This window comes from Protopterus annectens, chromosome 9.part0, assembly GCF_019279795.1.
Source record: "Protopterus annectens isolate FY-2018-M chromosome 9.part0, PAN1.0, whole genome shotgun sequence".
In the NCBI taxonomy this organism is placed as follows: Eukaryota; Metazoa; Chordata; order Ceratodontiformes; family Protopteridae; genus Protopterus; species Protopterus annectens.
This window is the reverse complement of record NC_056743.1, coordinates 1,894,776,028-1,894,788,994: the sequence shown is the minus strand read 5'-3', so window position 1 is coordinate 1,894,788,994 and position 12,967 is coordinate 1,894,776,028. Positions and strand designations below refer to the sequence as shown.

Here is a 12,967-nt window from a genome sequence, read left to right as displayed (position 1 = left end):
TTTGGATATAGATAGACCCGCGGATTCATGAAGCTCGGCGCAAGTCTGGCGTAAGGCTTGCACCGGCCGTGCGGCATAGATGTGGAATAGTCACACCATATGCATATTAATGAAGGCACGCAGCCACCACAGCCATGTACATTGGAAATGTGCGCGAGTGCAAGGGGCTTATCGAAGTAGCGCAGGGAGGCGTGTCAATGTCGGCTTTTGAGGAGCAACCTAAACTGCTGAATATTATATTCTGCCAGTAATAGTAATCGTACCTATCAGCGTCCATGGAGACTGAAACATATGCAAAGCAGAGTCCCTGCGAACAGAAAATGAAGTCTCAAACACAAATGCACGGTAGGGAATAATGGGTCCCTACCCATTAGGGCGGCGCAGTGGTGCAGCGGTTAACGTTGTCGCCTCACAGCAAGAGGTTCTCTGGTTCGATTCTCGGCTGGGGTGCCTTCTGTGTGGAGTTTGCATGTTCTCCCTGTGCTCGCGTGGGTTTCCTCCGGGTACTCCGGTTTCCTCCCACATTCCAAAGACATGCATCTGGAGCATTTCTCCCTGGGCCTCCGCTGAAAACAGGATCTGTGGAACCTAGTCGGGCATTCCCAGTCAACAAATGTTAAATAAAATAAATAAAAATAAAATAAATGAACAAATGACAGGAAAACCATGTGCCTGTAGTCCTACGTAGTGTTGATAGCTATACCATGTGGAAGTGAAATGTAACAGATGTTAGCGCGCTGCCAGTAGGTACGTCCAGTCCAATGGAGAGGGTCACCAGCCGACCCATAATTTGAGGTAGGGAACATAGCTGTGCAGATGTGTCCATAACAAAATACATGAGGAGAAATGTAGATATAGGTAGTGACCGTATGTCTGAATCATATCCCACAAGCCATGTAATAGTCACATACAAAAGGTATGTCCGTATTTCACATACCAAATGTGATAGGAAATAGCATACGCATGTAAACAAAACAGAAGGAGCATATAAATGAGCCATAACAACACGGACACATGTAGGCCGAAAGGAACAGTATGATCCGTACCATCGACCAAGATTACCACCTGTCCGACTTTGCGAGCGACAGTCCCTCTGTGGGCAGATGTGTCCTGCCACAAACATGTAAAACTGGAAAATGTCCAGAGAATATAGGACATAATTCCTCCGTAGACGTCATGCAATAGTTGCATTAAACATATTTCACTGGACGTATAATACATAAATGTCATAACAAACAGAATAAGATACCAAAATGCTACAAGAATAAGCTTAGATATAGGCAAGAATTGTAAGTTCTATCTGCCGAACTAACCGTGGGTATGTGTCGGCCTGTAAAATATGCTGTATTCACCGCAACTGTCACAGTAGGGTTGCCACCCTTACAAATGGCCAAAGTGGGACATGTTTGGTACAGACATCAGACTGTACAGGCCGACACATACCCACGGCCAGTACAAAGGACAGAACATAACTGTTTTGCCTACAGAAAAGCGTATTCCTGTAGCATTTTAGTTGCTTATTCTGTTTTTCATAACAGTCAGGTATTTCAGATACAGAATTAACTGTTTAATGCAACTATCACATAAAATATAAGAAATATGTTTGTCCTAAAATCTCAGGACATTTGCCATGTTGACAATTACATGTCAGGACACAACTGCCCAAAGAGGGACTGCCCCTCGCAAAGTGGGACAGGTGGTAAACCTATGTCACACTGTGGCCAATTGAAAAGGTGGAAACACAACCGTCGACTGTGGGGAGGCAATGTCCATAACAGTCGGACATGTGTAAGGAATAGCTTGGACATAGGAAAAGGTGCCATCCTACCAATGAGTAGAACAGGCTGGCAAAATCTGGAAGGCAGCTGTATAATCCGAACGTGTATGTGACACAGTCGAACGGGTAGTACCCGGATACACCAACCAAGTAATGAAAGTGAAGTAAGGGCGTGTACCCTTGTGTGTGAGGTATTGCATGTGGAAAGCAAACATGGCAGGGTAGTCCACACAACCATAAAGGTACCCGACACATGTAGGGTAGTCAATGTGTAACTGTGGCTGTGTCATGGGCCAACAACCAAAGTAGTGCTCTATGGGGTGTGAGTAATTCGCGTGTGAGGGGTGTGTGTTTAATAGTAAATTCCTCAAAGGCGATACTTGTGTCGTATGCAGAAAAGTTGAACCGGAGGTGTATGAGGGGGCAGCGGGTGAAGTGGAAAGAAACACAACCTTATGTAGAAAAAGCTGCAAGACAAGCAGACAGGCCATAGTGTAGAACACAATCCCACAAACATGAATATAGAAAAATGCAAGACAAATGTATAGATACGGCACCGTCACATACCCACAGATGGGTCCTGATGGAACTGGCCATAACAAACGCAATACACCTGGATGCATAATAGCCTACCCAGCATACCCTCCACAACACACAACCTGCCACCTTACCAGAACGTCCACCAAATCCAGCCATACTTGGTCCACTGGTTTGTTGCAGAAACAGCTACACACAGTGACCCCTACGCATATGTAGTAGGTATTGTCACCCTAGGCAGTGTCAGGATTGCAAACCATGTATCCCCTGCAGGTAAAACCCCCTGCAAGTTTTCGTGAAGCCACAAAAAATCTTCGATATCTAACTTGTTTTGGTCTTGACCAATTTTTGGGATATCCCTCACGGGATGACCAACTTGTGTAAATAGTAGTATGGGTATGATGACATGATGTCCAATCCAGTAGATATCTGGACACAAGTCAGAACATTCAGTGGAGGTCCATGACACTGTCCAGCCCTAAGTGGGCATGCATAACCTACCACCCAGGATAAAATACCTTCCCATGACGCACGTGTGCAGACATGAATAGGAGGGAGAATATAATGCACACATTTGCAAAGTGGAAAACGGCATGAGGGCGAGGAAGACACTACATAAACAGGTCAACCCTGATCAAGTGTGAGGGACACTGACTGTGTGCAGTCGTGACTAACCATACCTGTCAACCTGTGTGAGCAAGATATCTGGACAGAGCCATGAATATAAGTGAGACAAAGGTCCAAAATCAGGGACAATCTGTAATCATATCTCTTAGAAACATAGAATTTGATAGAATAACAGTTTGTACATTGGCATTAATGTCTGGAGTATGAAGTCTGAAACCCAACTGTCTGTCAGCACGTTCCGACTGCAGTCTTTAATGCTGAGCTACTGCTGTGCCAGAGCACAACAGCATATTACAGAGGTCCGTGCCATACCACTCAACTGTCCGGATATTCGCAGAATGACTAGGGTCACCACCTGTCCCACTTTGAGAGTAACAATCCCTCTGTAGGCAGTTGTGGCCTGTGAAAAAAATCAAGACATAACAAATGTCCTGAGAGTTTATTCCCTAATTTACTTCAATAGTTGCATAAAACGGTTATTTTATATATGAATCCTCAATATGTTATGTGAAGTAGCATAAGCAATTTAAATGTTACTAGAATAAGCTATTATATGTACAAAAAAGGCTAAAGTTCAGTACTATGCACAGCTGTAGGTATGTTTTGTCCTGGAAAATCTGACATCTCTACAGAATATGTCCCACTTTGGGCAGTCGAAAAGGTGGCAACCCTAAGAATGACCACAGGTTTGCCCCATAGTGTTGGTGTGTGCCTCTGACAATCTGCACCAGTGTGGTAAAAAGCTGAGGATGGACGTCACTAAATAATGAGAAATATCCTGAGTATAAGACTCCACAACCTGCAGAAAAGTCATGCTAATGCAAAACCTAGCATTCTATCAACGTTCTAAGCTTGTAAGAGCAATTGTTAAAATGTGTCCCTAATTGTCCCCCCATCGTGTAGGTTTTGCGCAGGTTCAGTGCTCTAAGAGGTTGAGAGGTATGGTCCATACGTATTTACAGGAACAGCCCTTCACACTTGTGTAATGTACAACTGCATACCTGTAGTCACTTCATGTTCAAAAATAATAATCCCAGTATGACTGTATACAGGTAATAGTCAAATGTGAATGGGAACACCCCTCACTGTGGAGTATGGACTGTAACAACCCCACCCATAATATGTAATGCCAACAGAATAAGCTGCTGACAGGTGCCCAAACATGTGTGTCTATAAACACAGGTAAAACTTCAAAATAGGGAGATAATCCCTGTCCATATGCTTTGTCTGACATTTGACCTCAGCCAGGGAAGTTCCATTCACCAGGTGGACAAGCCTAAACCCAGATCACTACATGAACACCCTGACAATCAAAGACCTGTATGTGGCTGGACTATGTGCCTTGGTGTTCTGCATATCCTCAGAGTGATTAACCATGCAGCCGGAGTCCACAGCAGTAGGCAACAGGGAATGTGTAATATGTAGTACCGCCTTTTTCCCAGCAGGAGAATGGATGCCTGTGTCGTAGGTGAAGCGGTGAGGTGTATGTTGATGTAGCTAAGTACAATGGGTATGCATATCAATGAGGGAGAACACCAACAGAATATCGGTTCCGGTATCCAGCCAACGTGAATGCAGTCCCGGTTGACCTACGACCACTGCACATATAACTTGAAAGTGTAATGAAAGTGTTCGTGCAGTACACACATTTAAATATGTAAAGGTGAACGTGTGTTTCACAGTAGTCCTTAAACTGGAATACAGATATGTAACTGTTATGGTCAGAATTATGAAAGTTCACGGAAGCACAATTATCTATGAAACATATGTAACCCACAATAAGGATATGCAAGTGCACCTGCGTGTGTGTAATCCGCTCACAGAATAGAAAATGAATGGTGTTTTCCACACGGTCTATGTACATGGCTCATACCTGTTAAACCCGTAAAGTACGAAACCAGACAAAGCCATGACAACAACTGGTACAACTAGGGACAATCCCCAGATATTGCCTAACAAACATAGAAAGTGGATAGAATAACAGGTGTATCACTAGCATGGATTCTCTGAGGGGTATGAAGTCGTAACCTGAAATGTTTGTCATTATTTACCAACTTTCAGACTTTAATGATATACCACTAACTTGCCAGATAGACACAAGGTTATGAAAAACGGAGCAAAGATAAGAGGCAAAAAGCTGTACATGCAGCGGAAATCTGTACAGTTGAAAGGTATGATATGGATATATATATATATATATATATATATATATATATATATATATATATATATATATATATACACATATATCCACAGACATAATCCAAATAATTACGAGATGAGGAATGTACAGACATATGTATATATGTACAGATATATATATCTATACACACATGATACATTAATAGATATATACACAGCAAACATATGTCCCTGTACATATAACACATGTACATAAATAGGTCACGGTATAGCTAATATGGATAGACAGACAGATATGTATGAAAGGAGAATACACCTGTGGTTTCCAAACCATTTCCCGGAAACTACCAGTGTGACAGGGCCTGCAAGTTCTACACGCTAAACATGAATATAGGTGTCCTTTGCAGGACCCCAAAAATTGATCCATACGAAGTGCGAACCATCATTGATGCTAAATACGTCACAGCTGCAACTAGGATATAGGTGTACATGCAAAAGTAGCAGGTGCAAAGGTAATAACACATGGGTCGATTGAATGTATGACGTACAAGCTGATATCTGCAGAGAGGGGAGTGCTCAGAAGTGTCCACACACGTTATTATCGCTCACATTAAACATGTCGAATGCATACTGTGGAGGTGTGTCAGGTAAGTGAATCATGGGTATGCAGAATTGGGCCAAGGTGTTGGATGGCACAGATCTATTAGGTACGCCCCATAGGAGTGATCAATATACCTATGTGAGTATAGCACATGCCTATATTCACCAAAAAGGTGCAACCCATCCACTGGATATTATGTAAACCATTGGAGGAAGATGTAGGGACCTTTATCAGTGTCATGTAGGCGATTATCAAGTATGGACACGCATACGACCAAGATGGTAACCATACCTGCCAGAATGTCAGAATAAGACAGCTGGACTAAGGCATAGTACATGACAGACAAATAGGGACTATATTAAATATACCTCAGACAAAGTCAGACCATTGATAGAATAATTGCGTAATCAGGAATACGAATGTTATGAGAGTTAGTAATCATGAAATAGAAATGTCAGTCATGATTACCTAACCGCACAGTCCGTCATGGCTTGCCAGCAATCTACCAGAAAGGCACATTATCGCGACAAATGTAACAGAATCATAGGTCAAACCCCAGGGCGTATACCCATAATGTGTACAGGTGAGAGGTATGAAGGTAACCCGTCCTAATGAAATGTACAGAACTAGTGATACTAGGTGGACAGGTGAGAAGAAAGACGTCAGGACAAATGACAAAACATGTACAAGTCATAAGCATGTTTGTCCACAAGTGTGAATTACAATGTATGGCCTGTGAAAGTCAATGTGGAAGGTTAATAGACTCAAATGACATGTGTCTCTCAGGGTGTCATGCAGTGTCACCAATACAGTGTCCAGTCCCCCATACTTGTACATGAGCTCTGCCACTGATGGAAAGCGCAAATACCGGCATACACATAAGGTACATGATGGAATAAGTAGTGTGGATAAGCACCTGTTGGCCTGTGTGAGGAATATAACCCAGTGGGTGGGTGTGTCCTGCAATAGGAATGTAATGGTAACTGGCCTGTGATGGAGCCATGTATTGTGTGTATTGCTGTAACTGTACGAATGTGCAGATGTATGCCTCATATGTGCGGTGTGTTCCTCTCACAATCTGTACCTGTCTGCCAAATACCTGATAACTGACGTCATTAAATAATGATAAACATATGTGCTTAAGACCCCAAATCCCTCAGAAAGGTCATACTAATGCAAAACCTATAATACTGTCAACTATCTATGTTTGTAAGAGCAATATGTAGAATCTGCCCCTGTCTGTCCCCCCATCATGTTAGGCTTTGTACAGATGTTTTGCACTAGGAGGTTGATAGGTATGATCTGAAACAGATACATGTCTGAGGAAACAGTATTATTGACGGCAAGATAACTCAGAAGATATGAGAAGCGCTGCAGTAGGATGTTCATCCGCAGGTATGTGCTGATATGTCAAATGACACAGCAGTCTACAGGAAGTACCTATAGGGTGTCACCTTTACCAGTGATGACAGTGGGACATACCCACAGCCATGCATACACCACAAATAGACATAGCACACAGCAAAGCCTAGGCCATGATACACGAAGCCTCCGGCGTGTATGGATTGAGTGAGAGTACAGCAAGGAAAGATGACTGCCAGGCTATTCAGCAAACACCTGCAGGGGTGCAAGACCGCCCGTAACACGAACATTGCCTAGGCCATGATACATGAAGCCTCCGGCGTGTATGGATTGAGTGAGAGTACAGCAAGGAAAGATGACTGCCAGGCTATTCAGCAAACACCGCAGGCGTGCAAGACCGCCGTAACATGAACATTGCCTAGGCCATGATACACGAAGCCTTGGCGTGTATGGATTGAGTGAGAGTACAGCAAGGAAAGATGACTGCCAGGCTATTCAGCAAACACCTGCAGGCGTGCAAGACCGCCCGTAACATGAACATTGCCTAGGCCATGATACATGAAGCCTCCGGCGTGTATGGATTGAGTGAGAGTACAGCAAGGAAAGATGACTGCCAGGCTATTCAGCAAACACCCGCAGGGGCGTGCAAGACCGCCCGTAACACGAACATTGCCTAGGCCATGATACATGATGCCTCCGGCGTGTATGGATTGAGTGAGAGTACAGCAAGGAAAGATGACTGCCAGGCTATTCAGCAAACACCCGCAGGGGCGTGCAAGACCACCCGTAACATGAACATTGCCTAGGCCATGATACACGATGCCTCCGGCGTGTATGGATTGAGTGAGAGTACAGCAAGGAAAGATGACTGCCAGGCTATTCAGCAAACACCCGCAGGGGCGTGCAAGACCGCCCGTAACACGAACATTGCCTAGGCCATGATACATGAAGCCTCCGGCGTGTATGGATTGAGTGAGAGTACAGCAAGGAAAGATGACTGCCAGGCTATTCAGCAAACACCCGCAGGGGCGTGCAAGACCGCCCATAACACGAACATTGTCTAGGCCATGATACACGAAGCCTCCGGCGTGTATGGATTGAGTGAGAGTACAGCAAGGAAAGATGACTGCCAGGCTATTCAGCAAACACCGCGAGGCGTGCAAGACCGCCCGTAACACGAACATTGCCTAGGCCATGATACATGAAGCCTCCGGCGTGTATGGATTGAGTGAGAGTACAGCAAGGAAAGATGACTGCCAGGCTATTCAGCAAACACCGCGAGGGTGCAAGACCGCCCGTAACATGAACATTGCCTAGGCCATGATACACGAAGCCTCCGGCGTGTATGGATTGAGTGAGAGTACAGCAAGGAAAGATGACTGCCAGGCTATTCAGCAAACACCCGCAGGGGCGTGCAAGACCGCCCGTAACACGAACATTGCCTAGGCCATGATACGAAGCCTCCGGCGTGTATGGATTGAGTGAGAGTACAGCAAGGAAAGATGACTGCCAGGCTATTCAGCAAACACCCGCGGGGCGTGCAAGACCGCCCATAACACGAACATTGCCTAGGCCATGATACATGAAGCCTCCGGCGTGTATGGATTGAGTGAGAGTACAGCAAGGAAAGATGACTGCCAGGCTATTCAGCAAACACCGCGAGGCGTGCAAGACCGCCCGTAACACGAACATTGCCTAGGCCATGATACATGAAGCCTCCGGCGTTATGGATTGAGTGAGAGTACAGCAAGGAAAGATGACTGCCAGGCTATTCAGCAAACACCGCAGGGGCGTGCAAGACCGCCCGTAACACGAACATTGCCTAGGCCATGATACCGAAGCCTCCGCGTGTATGGATTGAGTGAGAGTACAGCAAGGAAAGATGACTGCCAGGCTATTCAGCAAACACCGCGGGCGTGCAAGACCGCCCGTAACACGAACATTGCCTAGGCCATGATACATGAAGCCTCCGGCGTGTATGGATTGAGTGAGAGTACAGCAAGGAAAGATGACTGCCAGGCTATTCAGCAAACACCCGCAGGGGCGTGCAAGACCGCCCGTAACACGAACATTGCCTAGGCCATGATACACGAAGCCTCCGGCGTTTATGGATTGAGTGAGTGTACAGCAAGGAAAGATGACTGCCAGGCTATTCAGCAAACACCCGCAGGGGCGTGCAAGACCGCCCATAACACGAACATTGCCTAGGCCATGATACATGAAGCCTCCGGCGTGTATGGATTGAGTGAGAGTACAGCAAGGAAAGATGACTGCCGGGCTATTCAGCAAACACCCGCAGGGGCGTGCAAGACCGCCCATAACACGAACATTGCCTAGGCCATGATACATGAAGCCTCCGGCGTGTATGGATTGAGTGAGAGTACAGCAAGGAAAGATGACTGCCAGGCTATTCAGCAAACACCCGCAGGGGCGTGCAAGACCGCCCATAACACGAACATTGCCTAGGCCATGATACATGAAGCCTCCGGCGTGTATGGATTGAGTGAGAGTACAGCAAGGAAAGATGACTGCCAGGCTATTCAGCAAACACCGCGAGGCGTGCAAGACCGCCCGTAACACGAACATTGCCTAGGCCATGATACATGGCGCCTCGGCGTGTATGGATTGAGTGAGAGTACAGCAAGGAAAGATGACTGCCAGGCTATTCAGCAAACACCGCAGGGGCGTGCAAGACCACCCGTAACATGAACATTGCCTAGGCCATGATACATGAAGCCTCCGGCGTGTATGGATTGAGTGAGAGTACAGCAAGGAAAGATGACTGCCAGGCTATTCAGCAAACACCCGCAGGGGCGTGCAAGACCGCCCGTAACACGAACATTGCCTAGGCCATGATACATGAAGCCTCCGGCGTGTATGGATTGAGTGAGAGTACAGCAAGGAAAGATGACTGCCAGGCTATTCAGCAAACACCGCGGGGGCGTGCAAGACCCATAACACGAACATTGCCTAGGCCATGATACATGAAGCCTCCGGCGTGTATGGATTGAGTGAGAGTACAGCAAGGAAAGATGACTGCCAGGCTATTCAGCAAACACCCGCAGGGGCGTGCAAGTCCACCTGTAACACGAACATTGCCTAGGCCATGATACACGAAGCCTGCGGCGTGTATGGATTGAGTGAGAGTACAGCAAGGAAAGATGACTGCCAGGCTATTCAGCAAACACCCGCAGGGGCGTGCAAGACCGCCCATAACACGAACATTGCCTAGGCCATGATACACGATGCCTCCGGCGTGTATGGATTGAGTGAGAGTACAGCAAGGAAAGATGACTGCCGGGCTATTCAGCAAACACCCGCAGGGCATGCAAGACCGCCTGTAACACGAACATTGCCTAGGCCATGATACACGACGCCTCCGGCGTGTATGGATTGAGTGAGAGTACAGCAAGGAAAGATGACTGCCAGGCTATTCAGCAAACACCCACAGGGGCATGCAAGACCGCCCGTAACATGAACATTGCCTAGGCCATGATACACGAAGCCCCCGGCGTATGGATTGAGTGAGTACAGCAAGGAAAGATGACTGCCAGGCTATTCAGCAAACACCGCAGGGTGCAAGACCGCCGTAACACGAACATTGCCTAGGCCATGATACACGAAGCCTCCGGCGTATGGATTGAGTGAGTACAGCAAGGAAAGATCAGTGCCAGGCTATTCAGCAAACACCGCAGGGCGTGCAAGACCACCGTAACACGAACATTGCCTAGGCCATGATACATGAAGCCTCCGGCGTATGGATTGAGTGAGAGTACAGCAAGGAAAGATGACTGCCAGGCTATTCAGCAAACACCGCAGGGGCGTGCAAGACCGCCCGTAACACGAACATTGCCTAGGCCATGATACATGAAGCCTCGGCGTATGGATTGAGTGAGAGTACAGCAAGGAAAGATGACTGCCAGGCTATTCAGCAAACACCGCGAGGCGTGCAAGACCGCCCATAACACGAACATTGCCTAGGCCATGATACATGAAGCCTCCGGCGTGTATGGATTGAGTGAGAGTACAGCAAGGAAAGATGACTGCCAGGCTATTCAGCAAACACCGCAGGCGTGCAAGACCGCCCATAACACGAACATTGCCTAGGCCATGATACATGAAGCCTCCGGCGTGTATGGATTGAGTGAGAGTACAGCAAGGAAAGATGACTGCCAGGCTATTCAGCAAACACCCGCAGGGGCGTGCAAGACCGCCCGTAACATGAACATTGCCTAGGCCATGATACACGAAGCCTCCGGCGTGTATGGATTGAGTGAGAGTACAGCAAGGAAAGATGACTGCCAGGCTATTCAGCAAACACCGCGCGGGGTGCAAGTCCACCTGTAACACGAACATTGCCTAGGCCATGATACACGAAGCCTGCGGCGTGTATGGATTGAGTGAGAGTACAGCAAGGAAAGATGACTGCCAGGCTATTCAGCAAACACCCACAGGGGCATGCAAGACCGCCCGTAACATGAACATTGCCTAGGCCATGATACACGAAGCCTCCGGCGTGTATGGATTGAGTGAGAGTACAGCAAGGAAAGATGACTGCCAGGCTATTCAGCAAACACCCGTAGGGTCGTGCAAGACCGCCCGTAACACGAACATTGCCTAGGCCATGATACACGAAGCCTCCGGCGTTTATGGATTGAGTGAGTGTACAGCAAGGAAAGATGACTGCCAGGCTATTCAACAAACACCTGCAGGGGCGTGCAAGACCGCCCGTAACACAAACATTGCCTAGGCCATGATACACGAAGCCTGCGGCGTGTATGGATTGAGTGAGAGTACAGCAAGGAAAGATGACTGCCAGGCTATTCAGCAAACACCCGCAGGGGCGTGCAAGACCGCCCGTAACACGAACATTGCCTAGGCCATGATACATGAAGCCTGCGGCGTGTATGGATTGAGTGAGAGTACAGCAAGGAAAGATGACTGCCAGGCTATTCAGCAAACACCCGCAGGGGCGTGCAAGACCGCCCGTAACATGAACATTGCACAGACAATGCTGGGATTTGCAACTTACCCCATTTGTATGTGTATGCTATGCAAATGATGTAATTATAGGGTTGCCACCTTTCCAAATGCTCAAAGTGTGACATTTGTGCTACAAACATCAGATTTTACAGGGCAAAACATACCCACGGCCAGTACAAAGTGCAGAACTTTTTTGCCTGAATAAAAGTCTATTCTTGTAGCATTTTAATTCCTTATTCTGTTTCTTATAACATTTAGGTGTTTCAGATACAGAATAACTGTTTAATGCAACTATTACATAAAATATAGAAAATGATTTTGTCCTAAAATCTCAGGAAATTTGCCATTTCTTCACATTTTTTTGCAGGACACAACTGCCCAAAGAGGGACTGTCCCTCACAAAGTGGGACAGGTGGTAACCCTATGCAATTACGCGATACATCAAACAGTAAGCTGTCCATGCAAGAGCAGAGTTATGTGCAGAAATGTATCTGGATGTTATGCGACTAACGTTTTGCACATTGCTAAACGGAGCAATGACAGCTGCAAATACAGTATGAATACAGTCGAAGAAGCATGCCAATGTCCAAGTCCAAGGCCAGTGGTGGCTTTGTCCATTGGATATCAATGAACCAATAGTTGTCCTCCCCCGATCCCTGCTGTCGAAGCATAGCACAGCACCACTAGAACGCGCTGCGCTTCAAAACAAGACATATGAATAATATACACACAAAATGTAGGTTTAGCTAGATGTTAGTACGCCATGCAGATGAATGGCAAGCTGGAGTCAACATGGCTACTGTGTACCAGTACCTATATGTGGAAGCGCTCTGTCAGAGATGTAACGAAGCATTTGTAGGCAATCTGAGGCAAGTGAGGCTGAGGATAGTGAATCACAACATGTCATGCCATATGGGCCAAGCCTCTACGGTGTAGTG

General features: G+C 46.7%; 1 protein-coding gene across 1 annotated transcript in view; it reads right to left on the bottom strand.

The window, feature by feature from the left end:
- Positions 1-12,967, bottom strand: part of LOC122810818 (complement C3-like) — a 1,708,896-nt gene that overhangs the window by 1,303,920 nt on the left and 392,009 nt on the right. The window lies entirely within an intron of this gene.